General features: G+C 43.3%; 4 non-coding genes and 3 pseudogenes across 4 annotated transcripts; all 7 read left to right on the plus strand.

Moving 5' to 3' along the window:
* Positions 1–5073: 5073 nt before the first annotated feature.
* Positions 5074–5259, plus strand: LOC130300462 (U2 spliceosomal RNA). The gene has a single exon (XR_008851321.1). It is a non-coding gene; the product is annotated as a U2 spliceosomal RNA (small nuclear RNA).
* A 2080-nt stretch (positions 5260–7339) lies between these two features.
* LOC130300449 (U2 spliceosomal RNA) lies at positions 7340–7530 on the plus strand. The gene has a single exon (XR_008851311.1). It is a non-coding gene; the product is annotated as a U2 spliceosomal RNA (small nuclear RNA).
* Positions 7531–14710: 7180 nt separating this feature from the next.
* Positions 14711–14918, plus strand: LOC130300469 (U2 spliceosomal RNA; annotated as a pseudogene).
* A 2096-nt stretch (positions 14919–17014) lies between these two features.
* LOC130300472 (U2 spliceosomal RNA) lies at positions 17015–17174 on the plus strand (annotated as a pseudogene).
* Positions 17175–17868: 694 nt separating this feature from the next.
* LOC130300461 (U2 spliceosomal RNA) lies at positions 17869–18043 on the plus strand (annotated as a pseudogene).
* Positions 18044–20132: 2089 nt separating this feature from the next.
* LOC130300450 (U2 spliceosomal RNA) lies at positions 20133–20323 on the plus strand. Its single transcript, XR_008851312.1, has one exon. It is a non-coding gene; the product is annotated as a U2 spliceosomal RNA (small nuclear RNA).
* Positions 20324–22421: 2098 nt separating this feature from the next.
* On the plus strand, positions 22422–22612 carry LOC130300451 (U2 spliceosomal RNA). Its single transcript, XR_008851313.1, has one exon. It is a non-coding gene; the product is annotated as a U2 spliceosomal RNA (small nuclear RNA).
* Positions 22613–23258: the final 646 nt, after the last annotated feature.

A 23258-nucleotide genomic window follows, 5' to 3' on the forward strand; every position in this document is an offset into this window, starting at 1 on the left:
GGCTAAGATCACGTGTGGATTTCTGTGCGTGGTTTGGGTTGAAAGGAGTGGTGATCGGGGCCCTCTTTACGGGGGGCCCTGGATTGTTGCTGAGCTGCGATCGTGGGTTTTACCTGCAAAAATGAGCGAGAAGGCGCGTGGACTTGAGGACTTGGTGCGGATCTACGTTCCTGGCGAGCACCGGGGGACGATCGGACTTGACCAAATCGTTTTGGAGATTCTTCGCAAGCTTGATTACCTACAGGTATGGAATGTATTGGCTATACAGGATTTTCCTAGGCAAGGAATTTATGATATTACTTTTTGTGGTTCTGAGATTTGCCAGAGAGTCTATATGGATCTTGAAGAAATGAAGAGGAAAAGTGAGCCTGCTATAATGAAGAAGATTAAAGTGGAACCGTTATTTATGAATACAACAAAGGTAGTAATTGTCCACATGTATAATCCTAAGGTTTCTGATGAAATGGTTACAAACTTTTTGTTCCGGTATTGCGAGGAAGTGAAATTTATAGGAAGACTTAAGAACAAGTTTGGGTACTTTAATTGTAAGAGAAAGTTTATTGTAAAATTTAAAAAAGATGAAGGAATGCAAGATGGAAGGAAGAGCATACCACAGGTGTTTTCTATCGGAGGAGAGAGAGGTTTCTGCTTTTATGAAGGCCAGTTGCAATATTGTAGAAAGTGCCATGCCTATGGCCATGTGCAGGATTATTGCCCTGAGAAAGGAGAATGTTGCAGAAATTGTGGGAAAACTGGTCATGAAGCAAGTATCTGTACAGAGAAGAAGACATGTGATATCTGTGGAAGTGAGGAACATTTGGCAAGAGGCTGTGATATGTGGTATAAAAAGAAGAGAAGTTATGCTGATGCAGCTGGGAATAGAGGAGAACAAAGAGAAAAAGGGGGAGGGAGGTTTGTTCCTGGAGTTGGTGAGAGTGTGAGTGTTAATGTGGCACAGGTGGCTGAGGAAAGTTCTGTGATAGTGGAGCACAGTAGCACTCAGGAGAGGTCAGGGGAGGAGGGTGTTTCCACTGCTGTGACTGGTGAGGAGACAGGTGTGGGAGGTGAATTTACCTTGGTGAAAAAGAAAAAAGCAAAAAAAGTGAAAGTGGTGGAGAAAATTGAGACAGTGTATGGTGATGTTCTTTCTAGTGAAGAGGCTATGGATGATATTGAATGTCCAAACCCAATTGTGGGGGAGGAGGAGGGAATGGAAGTTGTTGGGTCATCTCAGAGATCTCTAACACCTGGTCAGAGAGTTTCTCGCAGTAAGGAAGAAGAGGAGGAGGAAGATGAGGATGTGCAGGTTGTGAATAAAAGGTGTAAGACAGGGAGCTGGTCTGAGGATCAGGAAGCCCTTGTTCTTGGTAGTGATAATGAAATAGACAGGGACTCTAACATAGGGTCGCCTGATTGTTTTGCAAGTTTACATAGGAAAGTTGAAGGCCAAAATGTTAATTTCTAAGTTAAGATGGATTTTAAAGCATTTGGTTTTCTTTTCCTAGTTATTATGACTTTGGTTGTAACAACTATTAATGTAAGAAGTATTGAGTCTGAAATTAGGAGAGCTGCAATTTTTGATATTCTTGAGAATGTTAGAAGTGATGTGATATGTTTACAGGAGTGTGCAATAAAGTCAGCACCTTATGCAAATGAGTGGAAGTGTGGGCAGTCCTTCTGGTCCACATGTGCAGAAAACAAAAATGAAGGTGTGGGGATTTTATTGCGAAACAGGGACATTAAAGTTTTAAATTGCCAAATTTTAGTACCTGGTCGTTGTATGGTTTTAATTTTTGAGGTTTTGGGCCAGAGGATGAGAATTTTTAATGTGTATGCTCCAGCAGAAAAACAAGCACGTTTGTCTTTTTTAGAGTCCCTTAAGTTTTTTATCCCTGGTCGTGAAGATACTATTATTGTTGGCGATTTTAACTGCATTAGATCCGTCAATGATCGTGAGAGCTCTGCTGAGGTTAGAACTGATATTACTTCCAATGTTTTAAATCAAATTATTCAAGACTTGCATTTTACTGATGTTGGACTGATGGTTAGCACTGATGAAAGATATACGTACATATCAGATAGTGGCCGCTGTAAATCCCGGATCGATTACATCCTGGTCTCTGATGGGATTAAGGTGGTCCGGTGCAATCAAATGATGTCAATTTTCTCAGACCACAAGATGGTGTCGGCTGAGATAAGTGTCACAGAGTCCCTTCATTTTGGGAGGGGGCTCTGGAAATTAAATGTAAGTCTATTGGAAGATGAGGAAGTAATGGCTGGTTTTAATCATGTGTTTTTATCCTGTGTTTCTAAACAACCTGATTTTAGTAATGTCTTAGTGTGGTGGGAATGGGCTAAAGGAGAGTTTTCTAATTTCTTTAAGATGTTTTGCATAAAGAGAGCACAAGAGAAGAGGAGGAGTGATGAAAGGCTTGTATCCCGGTTAGAGACTCTCTATAAGTTTAAACGTGTTGGTGTGGAGGTGGAGGATGAGATTGTTAAGGTGAAGGGGGAGATGAAAAAAAGGTTGTTGGAAAAGGGAAGGAATATTGTATATAAGTCTAAAGTGCAGCACCTAGAAGAAAATGAGCAGTGTACACGGTATTTCTTTAAAAAATGTTTTAATGCTAAAGGTGTTTTTAAATCTGTTTTTACCCCTACGGGGGAAGTTTTTGGAGAGGAGATGGTGAAGGAGATTGGCAGATTTTATGAGACACTCTTTAGTAATAAGAGCAGAGCCAGTGAGACGGAGATGAATGATTATTGTAATATTTTGGAGAATAATGTTCCTGTTGAAAAAGTTGATTTTTTGATTGATGATGTTAGTGAAGGGGAGATCAAGCAGGCCCTGGATAAGATGGCCAAAGGGAAGACACCAGGCTGTGATGGTCTCCCCGCTGAGTTTTATTCCGCGTTCTGGAATATTTTAAGTAAAGAGTTTACACGGGTGGTGCAATATGTTTTTAACTCAGGTGTTTTAGCTGAATCTATGAAGAAAGGGGTCATAACATTAATTCATAAAAAAGGTGATGGCAGAGATCTTAAAAATTGGAGACCTATAACTTTATTAAATTGTGACTACAAGATAATTGCTAAGATTGTGGCTAATAGACTGAGTGATGTAGTGGACCACCTTGTGGGAGAATACCAAGTTTGTGCAGTACCGAAAAGAAAAATAACAGATAATTTATTGCTTTTAAGAGACTCTATTTATTACAGTAACTTTAACAAGAACGCACTGTTTGTTGAGTCCATAGATTTCGAAAAGGCTTATGATAAGGTTGCACATGATTTTATGTTCATTGCTTTAAAACACTTAGGTATTCCAGAAAAGTTATTATCTGTTATTATGAGTTTTTATCATGGGGTGACAAGTCAGATTTTAGTAAATGGGCATGTGGGGCCTGCTTTTAATGTCTTGTCTGGAGTCAGACAGGGATGCCCACTCTCCCCAATTCTGTTTATATGCGTTATAGAGGGCCTGTTGAAGAATGTGCAGAAAGATAAATGTGTGAGTGGTGTTTTTATTCCAGGTAGTGGTGGTAGTAAATTAAAGGTTTTAAGTTATATGGACGATGTGGTTTTTACTTGTACATCCCAAGCAGATCTCAACAGAGTAAATTTGCATGTGAGGATTTTTTGTTGTGTGGCTGGGATGAATGTGAACTGGGGGAAGTGCCAATTATGCAGTTTTGGGAACCATGAGAATATAGTAGTGGATGGTGTTAAGGAAAAAGAAGACATTGAAGTGCTAGGAGTGATATTTGACAAAGACCTCAAAGGAAAGAAAAGTTATGAGACTTTGGACAGTAAAATTGAGAAGAAGCTATCCTTCTGGAGGCTAAGGAACTTGTCACTTAAAGGGAAAGTTCTTATCATTAAGTCTGTAATCCTACCGCTTCTCTTGTATACGGCTATGGTGCTTCCTCCAGGGAAGTTATGGACTAGGAGAGTTACAAGGAAGCTTTTTGTGTTCTTCTGGGGGTCTAAGATGGAGAAAATGAGAAGAGAAGAAGTGATGAAGAGTATGAATTTGGGCGGATATAACTTTCCAAACATTGATCTGTTTTTAAAGGTGCACTATTTTCTTTTAATTTTTAAATTGATACAGTGCAATAATAGGGCGGCAGACATGAGTAAATACCTTGCAGGATGGTTGTTTTCCAAATGGGGCTGGTGTGAGAGGGATTTGAGGAGACCCATAGCACATGTGATACCTACCTTCTATGTGCTCCTCGGGTCTTTCAATGATCAATTTGGTTTGAGCTCTTTAGGTGAACCTGATAAAAAGAAAATAGAACAAGAAATAAGGAAAAATGAGAGATTATATGAAGTACCATTCTGCACTAATGCTCAGTCTGTGAAGATTTGGAAGTTTTTTAAAGTTATTGGACTATCAAACAGACAAAAAGACGTTAGTTGGATGTCCTTTCATGGCTGCCTCCCAACCCGATCTTTTTTAAATGGAAGAGGTTTGAGAATAAGTGACAGATGCCCAAGAGAGGGTTGTGGAGGTAGAGAAGACTTAGTGCACCTTTATTGGGACTGTTTTTATGCAAAAGAATTTTTTATGTTTTTAAAGAGGTTTTTAATCCAACTCACTGGATATAACAGTTTTTCTTTTGAGAAAGTTTTTATTGGTCAAGATCTTAGTAAAAAGGAAGATACACGTACTAATTGGATTCTTTTTTCTGTTTTTAAAGAGGTTTTATGGGACTCACGCAATTTGCTTGTTTTTAAAAATGTTGTTATTTCTCCGAGGGAATTGAAAAGATTGTTTTTAGGAAGGATTTTTACTATCTTTCTACTGGACAAAAAGAGAATTGGTGAAGAAGAAGCGGAGAAAATCTGGATGCATACACGATGGAAGAATTTATAAAAAGTACGTAAAGGAGAAAGCTGTAAGTTTTTGACCAATTTCTGTGATTGTTTTTGACATGTTTTTTTTGCTTTGTTTTTTGGTCACTTTTTCTTGGCACTCGGTTCCCTTAGTTAGTTTTTTCCGTATGATGTTTTTTCAGATATTGTTTTAAGTGACGAGTCTTGGTAGGTGACCTGATGATCGTCCAAACAATAGTCTGTAACTGAGGAAAAAAAAAAAAAAAATCTGTTCTTATCAGTTTAATATCTGATACGTCCCCTATCTGGGGACCATATATTAAATGGATTTTTGAGAACGGGGGCCGATTTCGAAGCTTGCTTCCGTCGCCCTATGCATTGACCCGATATGGCAGTATCTTCGGGTACAGTGCACCACCCCCTTACAGGGTTAAAAAGAAAGATTCCTACTTTCATTGCTACCTGCTTGCTGGCTAGCCAGCTAGCCAGCCCTGTGGGCCTTGCTGCTGCTGCAGCCAAAAAACAAAAGGTGGTGCTGCTGCTGCTTCTGCTGCTTCTGCTTCTGCTTGTGTCTGGCCCCTGTTGGAGCGTCCAGGCACAGGACTTCTGCTGCTGCTGACTAAATGGCCTCCTTAATTGGATCATTTGAGTAGCCAGCACACCTGTGCAGGTAGGGCATGACATGATAGGCAGCTGCCTTGATAGCGGGTGGGTGCTGAATGTTCCTAATTGACAAAATAAGATTAATGCTTATGAAGAAATATAAAATCTCATCCCTTCCCCAATATCGCGCCACACCCCTACCCCTTAATTCCCTGGTTGAACGTGATGGACATATGTCTTTTTTCGACCGTACTAACTATGTAACTATGTAACATAACATGGGGGGGGGGGGGGGGGGGTCTCCTGGCTGTTCACACAGGTGTGTCATTGCTGTACATTGACCATGCATTGCTTCTGTGGTATTGCAAAGGCAAAGACAAATGCTTCCAGCCATCCATTGCACTAATGGATTGGTCATCAGCTGGCTGTCTATGTCCCGCATCAATATAGACCAAAGTACAGAGGGTTAGGCTATGCTATTGTGCACCTACCTGATGCATCAGAAGGTGCGAGGCCCTTGCTAAATTCTGTGCACAGACTTTGAGATCTATGCTTTAGACTGTATCTAAACCTGCTCCAACATGGACTGACATTCTGGCCTACTTTCAGCCGATGCGACTTGTCTGTCGCTGAACAGTCACTTTTTATGTATTCAGCACCTATGTATAATGTTGTAAAAATGCTCTAGAAGCTAAAGTCGCAGAAATGTCACACATATTTGGCCTGCAACTTTCTGTGCGACAAATTCAGACAGGAAAAATCAGTATAAATCCTTAGAAAATTATCCCCCAGTGTCTCCATCTGCTGGCGGTATTGAATAAGCATTGCTGCACTGATGGGGTATGCATTAGACGAAAAAAAAGAAGAAAAAGAAGAATAATACGCCCAGAAAAGAGGCGAAAAGGAGAAAAACGTAAAAAAACGTGAAAAAAAAGTAAGAGGAAGAGAAGGGAAAAAAAGGTGGAAATGGGTTTAAAAGTGATTTCAGCGGAGAAATATATATATATATATATATATATATATATGCGCACACACACACATAGATATAAACGTATTCTCCGTTGAGATATTGCAGCCGCTGCTGTGTCCAGGCCCAGGAGCCTTAGCACTGTGCTGTGATGTCACTCAATACCACTGACATCACTAGGTGTAAACAACATCTCTCCTTTGCTGTGTATGTGACTATGGAGCTGTTTGGTGATGTCGTCTATTACGGCCTTCATAGAAGCAACAGGAGATTGTTGCATCCATCTTGAACCCTCAGAACTACAGTGCTATGATGTCACTCACTTCCACAGGCCTTGCAGAGTGTAAACAACAACAACCCAGCTTTGTTGTGTATGTAACCAAAGGGATTTGTGATGTCACCTAGAACCTTCACAGCAGCGACAGCTTTATGAGGAGCATCAGCACTGCTCTGCCTGAGCAGAACCATCACCGCCATAGGTTGTCAAATAACCCGGATTTAACCCACACAGGTAAGTCCAATGGGGTGCAGGCATGTCCTCTATGCTTACAGCTTCCCGTGGGTGTTGGTTTGATACCGTTTGGGGACAGCCAAGGAGGCATCTGCAGGCAACAAAGGTAGGTGTGTGCTTGTGTGTGTGTTTCCTATGCAGATCCTAAGCCCAGTGTCACATGCAAGTAGGAGGAGTAAGAAGGGTTCCTGGCAAATCCGGGTTATGGATTGCATTTAAAAAGGCCCCGTGGGAGTGCAATGGGCCCCTGTCTTGCTGCTTAGCAATAATGGTATGGGTTTAGGTTCTGCTGTGTGTACTGGTGGTTGACTGCCCCCCAGCCCAGAGTGTGCATGGAAAATTGTCTGGCAGCCTCCCAGACAGCAAGCAGTGATAGTGCCCATGAAGGGGACCTTGTTGGGCCCGCCCCTTTCACGGTTATCGCTTCTCGGCCTTTTGGCTAAGATCAAGTGTAGTATCTGTTCTTATCAGTTTAATATCTGATACGTCCCCTATCTGGGGACCATATATTAAATGGATTTTTGAGAACGGGGGCCGATTTCGAAGCTTGCTTCCGTCGCCCTATGCATTGACCCGATATGGCAGTATCTTCGGGTACAGTGCACCACCCCCTTACAGGGTTAAAAAGAAAGATTCCTACTTTCATTGCTACCTGCTTGCTGGCTAGCCAGCTAGCCAGCCCTGTGGGCCTTGCTGCTGCTGCAGCCAAAAAACAAAAGGTGGTGCTGCTGCTGCTTCTGCTGCTTCTGCTTCTGCTTGTGTCTGGCCCCTGTTGGAGCGTCCAGGCACAGGACTTCTGCTGCTGCTGACTAAATGGCCTCCTTAATTGGATCATTTGAGTAGCCAGCACACCTGTGCAGGTAGGGCATGACATGATAGGCAGCTGCCTTGATAGCGGGTGGGTGCTGAATGTTCCTAATTGACAAAATAAGATTAATGCTTATGAAGAAATATAAAATCTCATCCCTTCCCCAATATCGCGCCACACCCCTACCCCTTAATTCCCTGGTTGAACGTGATGGACATATGTCTTTTTTCGACCGTACTAACTATGTAACTATGTAACATAACATGGGGGGGGGGGGGGGTCTCCTGGCTGTTCACACAGGTGTGTCATTGCTGTACATTGACCATGCATTGCTTCTGTGGTATTGCAAAGGCAAAGACAAATGCTTCCAGCCATCCATTGCACTAATGGATTGGTCATCAGCTGGCTGTCTATGTCCCGCATCAATATAGACCAAAGTACAGAGGGTTAGGCTATGCTATTGTGCACCTACCTGATGCATCAGAAGGTGCGAGGCCCTTGCTAAATTCTGTGCACAGACTTTGAGATCTATGCTTTAGACTGTATCTAAACCTGCTCCAACATGGACTGACATTCTGGCCTACTTTCAGCCGATGCGACTTGTCTGTCGCTGAACAGTCGCTTTTTATGTATTCAGCACCTATGTATAATGTTGTAAAAATGCTCTAGAAGCTAAAGTCGCAGAAATGTCACACATATTTGGCCTGCAACTTTCTGTGCGACAAATTCAGACAGGAAAAATCAGTATAAATCCTTAGAAAATTATCCCCCAGTGTCTCCATCTGCTGGCGGTATTGAATAAGCATTGCTGCACTGATGGGGTATGCATTAGACGAAAAAAAAGAAGAAAAAGAAGAATAATACGCCCAGAAAAGAGGCGAAAAGGAGAAAAACGTAAAAAAACGTGAAAAAAAAGTAAGAGGAAGAGAAGGGAAAAAAAGGTGGAAATGGGTTTAAAAGTGATTTCGGCGGAGAAATATATATATATATATATATATATATATATATATATATATATATGCGCACACACACACATAGATATAAACGTATTCTCCGTTGAGATATTGCAGCCGCTGCTGTGTCCAGGCCCAGGAGCCTTAGCACTGTGCTGTGATGTCACTCAATACCACTGACATCACTAGGTGTAAACAACATCTCTCCTTTGCTGTGTATGTGACTATGGAGCTGTTTGGTGATGTCGTCTATTAAGGCCTTCATAGAAGCAACAGGAGATTGTTGCATCCATCTTGAACCCTCAGAACTACAGTGCTATGATGTCACTCACTTCCACAGGCCTTGCAGAGTGTAAACAACAACAACCCAGCTTTGTTGTGTATGTAACCAAAGGGATTTGTGATGTCACCTAGAACCTTCACAGCAGCGACAGCTTTATGAGGAGCATCAGCACTGCTCTGCCTGAGCAGAACCATCACCGCCATAGGTTGTCAAATAACCCGGATTTAACCCACACAGGTAAGTCCAATGGGGTGCAGGCATGTCCTCTATGCTTACAGCTTCCCGTGGGTGTTGGTTTGATACCGTTTGGGGACAGCCAAGGAGGCATCTGCAGGCAACAAAGGTAGGTGTGTGCTTGTGTGTGTGTTTCCTATGCAGATCCTAAGCCCAGTGTCACATGCAAGTAGGAGGAGTAAGAAGGGTTCCTGGCAAATCCGGGTTATGGATTGCATTTAAAAAGGCCCCGTGGGAGTGCAATGGGCCCCTGTCTTGCTGCTTAGCAATAATGGTATGGGTTTAGGTTCTGCTGTGTGTACTGGTGGTTGACTGCCCCCCAGCCCAGAGTGTGCATGGAAAATTGTCTGGCAGCCTCCCTGACAGCAAGCAGTGATAGTGCCCATGAAGGGGACCTTGTTGGGCCCGCCCCTTTCACGGTTATCGCTTCTCGGCCTTTTGGCTAAGATCACGTGTGGATTTCTGTGCGTGGTTTGGGTTGAAAGGAGTGGTGATCGGGGCCCTCTTTACAGGGGGCCCTGGATTGTTGCTGAGCTGCGATCGTGGGTTTTACCTGCAAAAATGAGCGAGAAGGCGCGTGGACTTGAGGACACGGTGCGGATCTACGTTCCTGGCGAGCACCGGGGGACGATCGGACTTGACCAAATCGTTGTGGAGATTCTTCGCAAGCTTGATTACCTACAGGTATGGAATGTATTGGCTATACAGGATTTTCCTAGGCAAGGAATTTATGATATTACTTTTTGTGGTTCTGAGATTTGCCAGAGAGTCTATATGGATCTTGAAGAAATGAAGAGGAAAAGTGAGCCTGCTATAATGAAGAAGATTAAAGTGGAACCGTTATTTATGAATACAACAAAGGTAGTAATTGTCCACATGTATAATCCTAAGGTTTCTGATGAAATGGTTACAAACTTTTTGTTCCGGTATTGCGAGGAAGTGAAATTTATAGGAAGACTTAAGAACAAGTTTGGGTACTTTAATTGTAAGAGAAAGTTTATTGTAAAATTTAAAAAAGATGAAGGAATGCAAGATGGAAGGAAGAGCATACCACAGGTGTTTTCTATCGGAGGAGAGAGAGGTTTCTGCTTTTATGAAGGCCAGTTGCAATATTGTAGAAAGTGCCATGCCTATGGCCATGTGCAGGATTATTGCCCTGAGAAAGGAGAATGTTGCAGAAATTGTGGGAAAACTGGTCATGAAGCAAGTATTTGTACAGAGAAGAAGACATGTGATATCTGTGGAAGTGAGGAACATTTGGCAAGAGGCTGTGATATGTGGTATAAAAAGAAGAGAAGTTATGCTGATGCAGCTGGGAATAGAGGAGAACAAAGAGAAAAAGGGGGAGGGAGGTTTGTTCCTGGAGTTGGTGAGAGTGTGAGTGTTAATGTGGCACAGGTGGCTGAGGAAAGTTCTGTGATAGTGGAGCACATTAGCACTCAGGAGAGGTCAGGGGAGGAGGGTGTTTCCACTGCTGTGACTGGTGAGGAGACAGGTGTGGGAGGTGAATTTACCTTGGTGAAAAAGAAAAAAGCAAAAAAAGTGAAAGTGGTGGAGAAAATTGAGACAGTGTATGGTGATGTTCTTTCTAGTGAAGAGGCTATGGATGATATTGAATGTCCAAACCCAATTGTGGGGGAGGAGGAGGGAATGGAAGTTGTTGGGTCATCTCAGAGATCTCTAACACCTGGTCAGAGAGTTTCTCGCAGTAAGGAAGAAGAGGAGGAGGAAGATGAGGATGTGCAGGTTGTGAATAAAAGGTGTAAGACAGGGAGCTGGTCTGAGGATCAGGAAGCCCTTGTTCTTGGTAGTGATAATGAAATAGACAGGGACTCTAACATAGGGTCGCCTGATTGTTTTGCAAGTTTACATAGGAAAGTTGAAGGCCAAAATGTTAATTTCTAAGTTAAGATGGATTTTAAAGCATTTGGTTTTCTTTTCCTAGTTATTATGACTTTGGTTGTAACAACTATTAATGTAAGAAGTATTGAGTCTGAAATTAGGAGAGCTGCAATTTTTGATATTCTTGAGAATGTTAGAAGTGATGTGATATGTTTACAGGAGTGTGCAATAAAGTCAGCACCTTATGCAAATGAGTGGAAGTGTGGGCAGTCCTTCTGGTCCACATGTGCAGAAAACAAAAATGAAGGTGTTGGGATTTTATTGCGAAACAGGGACATTAAAGTTTTAAATTGCCAAACTTTAGTACCTGGTCGTTGTATGGTTTTAATTTTTGAGGTTTTGGGCCAGAGGATGAGAATTTTTAATGTGTATGCTCCAGCAGAAAAACAAGCACGTTTGTCTTTTTTAGAGTCCCTTAAGTTTTTTATCCCTGGTCGTGAAGATACTATTATTGTTGGCGATTTTAACTGCATTAGATCCGTCAATGATCGTGAGAGCTCTGCTGAGGTTAGAACTGATATTACTTCCAATGTTTTAAATCAAATTATTCAAGACTTGCATTTTACTGATGTTGGACTGATGGTTAGCACTGATGAAAGATATACGTACATATCAGATAGTGGCCGCTGTAAATCCCGGATCGATTACATCCTGGTCTCTGATGGGATTAAGGTGGTCCGGTGCAATCAAATGATGTCAACTTTCTCAGACCACAAGATGGTGTCGGCTGAGATAAGTGTCACAGAGTCCCTTCATTTTGGGAGGGGGCTCTGGAAATTAAATGTAAGTCTATTGGAAGATGAGGAAGTAATGGCTGGTTTTAATCATGTGTTTTTATCCTGTGTTTCTAAACAACCTGATTTTAGTAATGTCTTAGTGTGGTGGGAATGGGCTAAAGGAGAGTTTTCTAATTTCTTTAAGATGTTTTGCATAAAGAGAGCACAAGAGAAGAGGAGGAGTGATGAAAGGCTTGTATCCCGGTTAGAGACTCTCTATAAGTTTAAACGTGTTGGTGTGGAGGTGGAGGATGAGATTGTTAAGGTGAAGGGGGAGATGAAAAAAAGGTTGTTGGAAAAGGGAAGGAATATTGTATATAAGTCTAAAGTGCAGCACCTAGAAGAAAATGAGCAGTGTACACGGTATTTCTTTAAAAAATGTTTTAATGCTAAAGGTGTTTTTAAATCTGTTTTTACCCCTACGGGGGAAGTTTTTGGAGAGGAGATGGTGAAGGAGATTGGCAGATTTTATGAGACACTCTTTAGTAATAAGAGCAGAGCCAGTGAGACGGAGATGAATGATTATTGTAATATTTTGGAGAATAATGTTCCTGTTGAAAAAGTAGATTTTTTGATTGATGATGTTAGTGAAGGGGAGATCAAGCAGGCCCTGGATAAGATGGCCAAAGGGAAGACACCAGGCTGTGATGGTCTCCCCGCTGAGTTTTATTCCGCGTTCTGGAATATTTTAAGTAAAGAGTTTACACGGGTGGTGCAATATGTTTTTAACTCAGGTGTTTTAGCTGAATCTATGAAGAAAGGGGTCATAACATTAATTCATAAAAAAGGTGATGGCAGAGATCTTAAAAATTGGAGACCTATAACTTTATTAAATTGTGACTACAAGATAATTGCTAAGATTGTGGCTAATAGACTGAGTGATGTAGTGGACCACCTTGTGGGAGAATACCAAGTTTGTGCAGTACCGAAAAGAAAAATAACAGATAATTTATTGCTTTTAAGAGACTCTATTTATTACAGTAACTTTAACAAGAATGCACTGTTTGTTGAGTCCATAGATTTCGAAAAGGCTTATGATAAGGTTGCACATGATTTTATGTTCATTGCTTTAAAACACTTAGGTATTCCAGAAAAGTTATTATCTGTTATTATGAGTTTTTATCATGGGGTGACAAGTCAGATTTTAGTAAATGGGCATGTGGGGCCTGCTTTTAATGTCTTGTCTGGAGTCAGACAGGGATGCCCACTCTCCCCAATTCTGTTTATATGCGTTATAGAGGGCCTGTTGAAGAATGTGCAGAAAGATAAATATGTGAGTGGTGTTTTTATTCCAGGTAGTGATGGTAGTAAGTTAAAGGTTTTAAGTTATATGGACGATGTGGTTTTTACTTGTACATCCCAAGCAGATCTCAACAGAGTAAATTTGCATGTGAGGATTTTTTGTTGTGTGGCTGGGATGAATGTGAACTGGGGGAAGTGCCAATTATGCAGTTTTGGGAACCAAGAGAATATAGTAGTGGATGGTGTTAAGGAAAAAGAAGACATTGAAGTGCTAGGAGTGATATTTGATAAAGACCTCAAAGGAAAGAAAAGTTATGAGACTTTGGACAGTAAAATTGAGAAGAAGCTATCCTTCTGGAGGTTAAGGAACTTGTCACTTAAAGGGAAAGTTCTTATCATTAAGTCTGTAATCCTACCGCTTCTCTTGTATACGGCTATGGTGCTTCCTCCAGGGAAGTTATGGACTAGGAGAGTCACAAGGAAGCTTTTTGTGTTCTTCTGGGGGTCTAAGATGGAGAAAATGAGAAGAGAAGAAGTGATGAAGAGTATGAATTTGGGCGGATATAACTTTCCAAACATTGATCTGTTTTTAAAGGTGCACTATTTTCTTTTAATTTTTAAATTGATACAGTGCAATAATAGGGCGGCAGACATGAGTAAATACCTTGCAGGATGGTTGTTTTCCAAATGGGGCTGGTGTGAGAGGGATTTGAGGAGACCCATAGCACATGTGATACCTACCTTCTATGTGCTCCTCAGGTCTTTCAATGATCAATTTGGTTTGAGCTCTTTAGGTGAACCTGATAAAAAGAAAATAGAACAAGAAATAAGGAAAAATGAGAGATTATATGAAGTACCATTCTGCACTAATGCTCAGTCTGTGAAGATTTGGAAGTTTTTTAAAGTTATTGGACTATCAAACAGACAAAAAGACGTTAGTTGGATGTCCTTTCATGGCTGCCTCCCAACCCGATCTTTTTTAAATGGAAGAGGTTTGAGAATAAGTGACAGATGCCCAAGAGAGGGTTGTGGAGGTAGAGAAGACTTAGTGCACCTTTATTGGGACTGTTTTTATGCAAAAGAATTTTTTATGTTTTTAAAGAAGTTTTTAATCCAACTCACTGGATATAACAGTTTTTCTTTTGAGAAAGTTTTTATTGGTCAAGATCTTAGTAAAAAGGAAGATACACGTACTAATTGGATTCTTTTTTCTGTTTTTAAAGAGGTTTTATGGGACTCACGCAATTTGCTTGTTTTTAAAAATGTTGTTATTTCTCCGAGGGAATTGAAAAGATTGTTTTTAGGAAGGATTTTTACTATCTTTCTACTGGACAAAAAGAGAATTGGTGAAGAAGAAGCGGAGAAAATCTGGATGCATACACGATGGAAAAATTTATAAGAAGTACGTAAAGGAGAAAGCTGTAAGTTTTTGACCAATTTCTGTGATTGTTTTTGACATGTTTTTTTGTTTTGTTGTTTGGTCACTTTTTCTTGGCACTCGGTTCCCTTAGTTAGTTTTTTCCGTATGATGTTTTTTCAGATATTGTTTTAAGTGACGAGTCTTGGTAGGTGACCTGATGATCGTCCAAACAATAGTCTGTAACTGAGGGGAAAAAAAAAAAAAAAAAAAAAAAAAAAAAAAAAAAATCTGTTCTTATCAGTTTAATATCTGATACGTCCCCTATCTGGGGACCATATATTAAATGGATTTTTGAGAACGGGGGCCGATTTCGAAGCTTGCTTCCGTCGCCCTATGCATTGACCCGATATGGCAGTATCTTCGGGTACAGTGCACCACCCCCTTACAGGGTTAAAAAGAAAGATTCCTACTTTCATTGCTACCTGCTTGCTGGCTAGCCAGCTAGCCAGCCCTGTGGGCCTTGCTGCTGCTGCAGCCAAAAAACAAAAGGTGGTGCTGCTGCTGCTTCTGCTGCTTCTGCTTCTGCTTGTGTCTGGCCCCTGTTGGAGCGTCCAGGCACAGGACTTCTGCTGCTGCTGACTAAATGGCCTCCTTAATTGGATCATTTGAGTAGCCAGCACACCTGTGCAGGTAGGGCATGACATGATAGGCAGCTGCCTTGATAGCGGGTGGGTGCTGAATGTTCCTAATTGACAAAATAAGATTAATGCTTATGAAGAAATATAAAATCTCATCCCTTCCCCAATATCGCGCCACACCCCTACCCCTTAATTCCCTGGTTGAACGTGATGGACATATGTCTTTTTTCGACCGTACTAGCTATGTAACTATGTAACATAACATGGGGGGGGGGGGGGGGGGGGGGGTCTCCTGGCTGTTCACACAGGTGTGTCATTGCTGTACATTGACCATGCATTGCTTCTGTGGTATTGCAAAGGCAAAGACAAATGCTTCCAGCCATCCATTGCACTAATGGATTGGTCATCAGCTGGCTGTCTATGTCCCGCATCAATATAGACCAAAGTACAGAGGGTTAGGCTATGCTATTGTGCACCTACCTGATGCATCAGAAGGTGCGAGGCCCTTGCTAAATTCTGTGCACAGACTTTGAGATCTATGCTTTAGACTGTATCTAAACCTGCTCCAACATGGACTGACATTCTGGCCTACTTTCAGCCGATGCGACTTGTCTGTCGCTGAACAGTCGCTTTTTATGTATTCAGCACCTATGTATAATGTTGTAAAAATGCTCTAGAAGCTAAAGTCGCAGAAATGTCACACATATTTGGCCTGCAACTTTCTGTGCGACAAATTCAGACAGGAAAAATCAGTATAAATCCTTAGAAAATTATCCCCCAGTGTCTCCATCTGCTGGCGGTATTGAATAAGCATTGCTGCACTGATGGGGTATGCATTAGACGAAAAAAAAGAAGAAAAAGAAGAATAATACGCCCAGAAAAGAGGCGAAAAGGAGAAAAACGTAAAAAAACGTGAAAAAAAAGTAAGAGGAAGAGAAGGGAAAAAAAGGTGGAAATGGGTTTAAAAGTGATTTCGGCGGAGAAATATATATATATATATATATATATATATATATATATATATATGCGCACACACACACATAGATATAAACGTATTCTCCGTTGAGATATTGCAGCCGCTGCTGTGTCCAGGCCCAGGAGCCTTAGCACTGTGCTGTGATGTCACTCAATACCACTGACATCACTAGGTGTAAACAACATCTCTCCTTTGCTGTGTATGTGACTATGGAGCTGTTTGGTGATGTCGTCTATTACGGCCTTCATAGAAGCAACAGGAGATTGTTGCATCCATCTTGAACCCTCAGAACTACAGTGCTATGATGTCACTCACTTCCACAGGCCTTGCAGAGTGTAAACAACAACAACCCAGCTTTGTTGTGTATGTAACCAAAGGGATTTGTGATGTCACCTAGAACCTTCACAGCAGCGACAGCTTTATGAGGAGCATCAGCACTGCTCTGCCTGAGCAGAACCATCACCGCCATAGGTTGTCAAATAACCCGGATTTAACCCACACAGGTAAGTCCAATGGGGTGCAGGCATGTCCTCTATGCTTACAGCTTCCCGTGGGTGTTGGTTTGATACCGTTTGGGGACAGCCAAGGAGGCATCTGCAGGCAACAAAGGTAGGTGTGTGCTTGTGTGTGTGTTTCCTATGCAGATCCTAAGCCCAGTGTCACATGCAAGTAGGAGGAGTAAGAAGGGTTCCTGGCAAATCCGGGTTATGGATTGCATTTAAAAAGGCCCCGTGGGAGTGCAATGGGCCCCTGTCTTGCTGCTTAGCAATAATGGTATGGGTTTAGGTTCTGCTGTGTGTACTGGTGGTTGACTGCCCCCCAGCCCAGAGTGTGCATGGAAAATTGTCTGGCAGCCTCCCTGACAGCAAGCAGTGATAGTGCCCATGAAGGGGACCTTGTTGGGCCCGCCCCTTTCACGGTTATCGCTTCTCGGCCTTTTGGCTAAGATCAAGTGTAGTATCTGTTCTTATCAGTTTTCATGCTGGTGGGGATGGGTGCTGCATGGAGGATGCAGGTGTACCAGGGCTTTCCGGGGCTGGTTCTGAGGAATCAGCTCGACGGCTGCCCCGATGTGACCTGTTCCCTCCGGGTCTCGCCATGAGGCTGAGAGGGTCTAGAGCCGAGGTACTTTTGTGCCTCGGGGAGTGGTGACCCCGAGGTGCCGAAACTCACTGGGAGAATAGACTCACTGAGTTGAAGCACGGGCACCATAATCTCTTCACCTTGTGGCACTCACCTCTTGATTCCCGGCCTTCTGGCTAGGATCAGAGAAATTTTTATAGATCCGGCCGGATGTCCGGGCAGTATATCTGCACACATTCACTTATTTATTTCTTTTTTGTCTCACTGTGTCACTTTTTGCGTGTTGTGTGTTCACAGGATTGGTCAGGATGCGGTAGCCCTTCTGGGTGTCCCTCCTGGCGGTCTAGGGGAGGTGTGTGTGGCCATTAGGTTCCGCACCTCCCTGCAAACACCCCGGGTACTCCTGCTTTGGCAGGGTACCTACCGTAATCGGCTCTGCGGGCAGATACCTTGGCTAACGCCAAGGGGGATGCCGGGAGCATTTGTGGTCCCCTAGTAGCTTCGGCGAAAAGGGACATCGAACCTGGAACCTCGCAGGTACCTTTTGGTCCTGAGGTGAAGGGTAAGGTTTGTTGGGGGGCCTCTCTCCTATCGGAGAAGGGCTTGCGATAGACCGCATCCTTTGTGCACGTTTTTTTTAGTGTAACACGTTTGCACTTTTTCTTGCACTTTGGGTGAATCGAAAGCACGTTCCTCGGCTTTAAAAAAAAAAAAATCTGTTCTTATCAGTTTAATATCTGATACGTCCCCTATCTGGGGACCATATATTAAATGGATTTTTGAGAACGGGGGCCGATTTCGAAGCTTGCTTCCGTCGCCCTATGCATTGACCCGATATGGCAGTATCTTCGGGTACAGTGCACCACCCCCTTACAGGGTTAAAAAGAAAGATTCCTACTTTCATTGCTACCTGCTTGCTGGCTAGCCAGCTAGCCAGCCCTGTGGGCCTTGCTGCTGCTGCAGCCAAAAAACAAAAGGTGGTGCTGCTGCTGCTTCTGCTGCTTCTGCTTGTGTCTGGCCCCTGTTGGAGCGTCCAGGCACAGGACTTCTGCTGCTGCTGACTAAATGGCCTCCTTAATTGGATCATTTGAGTAGCCAGCACACCTGTGCAGGTAGGGCATGACATGATAGGCAGCTGCCTTGATAGCGGGTGGGTGCTGAATGTTCCTAATTGACAAAATAAGATTAATGCTTATGAAGAAATATAAAATCTCATCCCTTCCCCAATATCGCGCCACACCCCTACCCCTTAATTCCCTGGTTGAACGTGATGGACATATGTCTTTTTTCGACCGTACTAACTATGTAACTATGTAACATAACATGGGGGGGGGGGGGGGGTCTCCTGGCTGTTCACACAGGTGTGTCATTGCTGTACATTGACCATGCATTGCTTCTGTGGTATTGCAAAGGCAAAGACAAATGCTTCCAGCCATCCATTGCACTAATGGATTGGTCATCAGCTGGCTGTCTATGTCCCGCATCAATATAGACCAAAGTACAGAGGGTTAGGCTATGCTATTGTGCACCTACCTGATGCATCAGAAGGTGCGAGGCCCTTGCTAAATTCTGTGCACAGACTTTGAGATCTATGCTTTAGACTGTATCTAAACCTGCTCCAACATGGACTGACATTCTGGCCTACTTTCAGCCGATGCGACTTGTCTGTCGCTGAACAGTCGCTTTTTATGTATTCAGCACCTATGTATAATGTTGTAAAAATGCTCTAGAAGCTAAAGTCGCAGAAATGTCACACATATTTGGCCTGCAACTTTCTGTGCGACAAATTCAGACAGGAAAAATCAGTATAAATCCTTAGAAAATTATCCCCCAGTGTCTCCATCTGCTGGCGGTATTGAATAAGCATTGCTGCACTGATGGGGTATGCATTAGACGAAAAAAAAGAAGAAAAAGAAGAAGAATACGCCCAGAAAAGAGGCGAAAAGGAGAAAAACGTAAAAAAACGTGAAAAAAAAGTAAGAGGAAGAGAAGGGAAAAAAAGGTGGAAATGGGTTTAAAAGTGATTTCGGCGGAGAAATATATATATATATATATATATATATATATATATATATATATATATATGCGCACACACACACATAGATATAAACGTATTCTCCGTTGAGATATTGCAGCCGCTGCTGTGTCCAGGCCCAGGAGCCTTAGCACTGTGCTGTGATGTCACTCAATACCACTGACATCACTAGGTGTAAACAACATCTCTCCTTTGCTGTGTATGTGACTATGGAGCTGTTTGGTGATGTCGTCTATTACGGCCTTCATAGAAGCAACAGGAGATTGTTGCATCCATCTTGAACCCTCAGAACTACAGTGCTATGATGTCACTCACTTCCACAGGCCTTGCAGAGTGTAAACAACAACAACCCAGCTTTGTTGTGTATGTAACCAAAGGGATTTGTGATGTCACCTAGAACCTTCACAGCAGCGACAGCTTTATGAGGAGCATCAGCACTGCTCTGCCTGAGCAGAACCATCACCGCCATAGGTTGTCAAATAACCCGGATTTAACCCACACAGGTAAGTCCAATGGGGTGCAGGCATGTCCTCTATGCTTACAGCTTCCCGTGGGTGTTGGTTTGATACCGTTTGGGGACAGCCAAGGAGGCATCTGCAGGCAACAAAGGTAGGTGTGTGCTTGTGTGTGTGTTTCCTATGCAGATCCTAAGCCCAGTGTCACATGCAAGTAGGAGGAGTAAGAAGGGTTCCTGGCAAATCCGGGTTATGGATTGCATTTAAAAAGGCCCCGTGGGAGTGCAATGGGCCCCTGTCTTGCTGCTTAGCAATAATGGTATGGGTTTAGGTTCTGCTGTGTGTACTGGTGGTTGACTGCCCCCCAGCCCAGAGTGTGCATGGAAAATTGTCTGGCAGCCTCCCTGACAGCAAGCAGTGATAGTGCCCATGAAGGGGACCTTGTTGGGCCCGCCCCTTTCACGGTTATCGCTTCTCGGCCTTTTGGCTAAGATCAAGTGTAGTATCTGTTCTTATCAGTTTAATATCTGATACGTCCCCTATCTGGGGACCATATATTAAATGGATTTTTGAGAACGGGGGCCGATTTCGAAGCTTGCTTCCGTCGCCCTATGCATTGACCCGATATGGCAGTATCTTCGGGTACAGTGCACCACCCCCTTACAGGGTTAAAAAGAAAGATTCCTACTTTCATTGCTACCTGCTTGCTGGCTAGCCAGCTAGCCAGCCCTGTGGGCCTTGCTGCTGCTGCAGCCAAAAAACAAAAGGTGGTGCTGCTGCTGCTTCTGCTGCTTCTGCTTCTGCTTGTGTCTGGCCCCTGTTGGAGCGTCCAGGCACAGGACTTCTGCTGCTGCTGACTAAATGGCCTCCTTAATTGGATCATTTGAGTAGCCAGCACACCTGTGCAGGTAGGGCATGACATGATAGGCAGCTGCCTTGATAGCGGGTGGGTGCTGAATGTTCCTAATTGACAAAATAAGATTAATGCTTATGAAGAAATATAAAATCTCATCCCTTCCCCAATATCGCGCCACACCCCTACCCCTTAATTCCCTGGTTGAACGTGATGGACATATGTCTTTTTTCGACCGTACTAACTATGTAACTATGTAACATAACATGGGGGGGGGGGGGGGGGGGGGTCTCCTGGCTGTTCACACAGGTGTGTCATTGCTGTACATTGACCATGCATTGCTTCTGTGGTATTGCAAAGGCAAAGACAAATGCTTCCAGCCATCCATTGCACTAATGGATTGGTCATCAGCTGGCTGTCTATGTCCCGCATCAATATAGACCAAAGTACAGAGGGTTAGGCTATGCTATTGTGCACCTACCTGATGCATCAGAAGGTGCGAGGCCCTTGCTAAATTCTGTGCACAGACTTTGAGATCTATGCTTTAGACTGTATCTAAACCTGCTCCAACATGGACTGACATTCTGGCCTACTTTCAGCCGATGCGACTTGTCTGTCGCTGAACAGTCGCTTTTTATGTATTCAGCACCTATGTATAATGTTGTAAAAATGCTCTAGAAGCTAAAGTCGCAGAAATGTCACACATATTTGGCCTGCAACTTTCTGTGCGACAAATTCAGACAGGAAAAATCAGTATAAATCCTTAGAAAATTATCCCCCAGTGTCTCCATCTGCTGGCGGTATTGAATAAGCATTGCTGCACTGATGGGGTATGCATTAGACGAAAAAAAAGAAGAAAAAGAAGAATAATACGCCCAGAAAAGAGGCGAAAAGGAGAAAAACGTAAAAAAACGTGAAAAAAAAGTAAGAGGAAGAGAAGGGAAAAAAAGGTGGAAATGGGTTTAAAAGTGATTTCGGCGGAGAAATATATATATATATATATATATATATATATATATATATATATATATGCGCACACACACACATAGATATAAACGTATTCTCCGTTGAGATATTGCAGCCGCTGCTGTGTCCAGGCCCAGGAGCCTTAGCACTGTGCTGTGATGTCACTCAATACCACTGACATCACTAGGTGTAAACAACATCTCTCCTTTGCTGTGTATGTGACTATGGAGCTGTTTGGTGATGTCGTCTATTACGGCCTTCATAGAAGCAACAGGAGATTGTTGCATCCATCTTGAACCCTCAGAACTACAGTGCTATGATGTCACTCACTTCCACAGGCCTTGCAGAGTGTAAACAACAACAACCCAGCTTTGTTGTGTATGTAACCAAAGGGATTTGTGATGTCACCTAGAACCTTCACAGCAGCGACAGCTTTATGAGGAGCATCAGCACTGCTCTGCCTGAGCAGAACCATCACCGCCATAGGTTGTCAAATAACCCGGATTTAACCCACACAGGTAAGTCCAATGGGGTGCAGGCATGTCCTCTATGCTTACAGCTTCCCGTGGGTGTTGGTTTGATACCGTTTGGGGACAGCCAAGGAGGCATCTGCAGGCAACAAAGGTAGGTGTGTGCTTGTGTGTGTGTTTCCTATGCAGATCCTAAGCCCAGTGTCACATGCAAGTAGGAGGAGTAAGAAGGGTTCCTGGCAAATCCGGGTTATGGATTGCATTTAAAAAGGCCCCGTGGGAGTGCAATGGGCCCCTGTCTTGCTGCTTAGCAATAATGGTATGGGTTTAGGTTCTGCTGTGTGTACTGGTGGTTGACTGCCCCCCAGCCCAGAGTGTGCATGGAAAATTGTCTGGCAGCCTCCCTGACAGCAAGCAGTGATAGTGCCCATGAAGGGGACCTTGTTGGGCCCGCCCCTTTCACGGTTATCGCTTCTCGGCCTTTTGGCTAAGATCAAGTGTAGTATCTGTTCTTATCAGTTTAATATCTGATACGTCCCCTATCTGGGGACCATATATTAAATGGATTTTTGAGAACGGGGGCCGATTTCGAAGCTTGCTTCCGTCGCCCTATGCATTGACCCGATATGGCAGTATCTTCGGGTACAGTGCACCACCCCCTTACAGGGTTAAAAAGAAAGATTCCTACTTTCATTGCTACCTGCTTGCTGGCTAGCCAGCTAGCCAGCCCTGTGGGCCTTGCTGCTGCTGCAGCCAAAAAACAAAAGGTGGTGCTGCTGCTGCTTCTGCTGCTTCTGCTTCTGCTTGTGTCTGGCCCCTGTTGGAGCGTCCAGGCACAGGACTTCTGCTGCTGCTGACTAAATGGCCTCCTTAATTGGATCATTTGAGTAGCCAGCACACCTGTGCAGGTAGGGCATGACATGATAGGCAGCTGCCTTGATAGCGGGTGGGTGCTGAATGTTCCTAATTGACAAAATAAGATTAATGCTTATGAAGAAATATAAAATCTCATCCCTTCCCCAATATCGCGCCACACCCCTACCCCTTAATTCCCTGGTTGAACGTGATGGACATATGTCTTTTTTCGACCGTACTAACTATGTAACTATGTAACATAACATGGGGGGGGGGGGGGTCTCCTGGCTGTTCACACAGGTGTGTCATTGCTGTACATTGACCATGCATTGCTTCTGTGGTATTGCAAAGGCAAAGACAAATGCTTCCAGCCATCCATTGCACTAATGGATTGGTCATCAGCTGGCTGTCTATGTCCCGCATCAATATAGACCAAAGTACAGAGGGTT

The sequence above is a fragment of the Hyla sarda genome, unplaced genomic scaffold, assembly GCF_029499605.1.
Source record: "Hyla sarda isolate aHylSar1 unplaced genomic scaffold, aHylSar1.hap1 scaffold_1082, whole genome shotgun sequence".
Classification (NCBI taxonomy): domain Eukaryota; kingdom Metazoa; phylum Chordata; class Amphibia; order Anura; family Hylidae; genus Hyla; species Hyla sarda.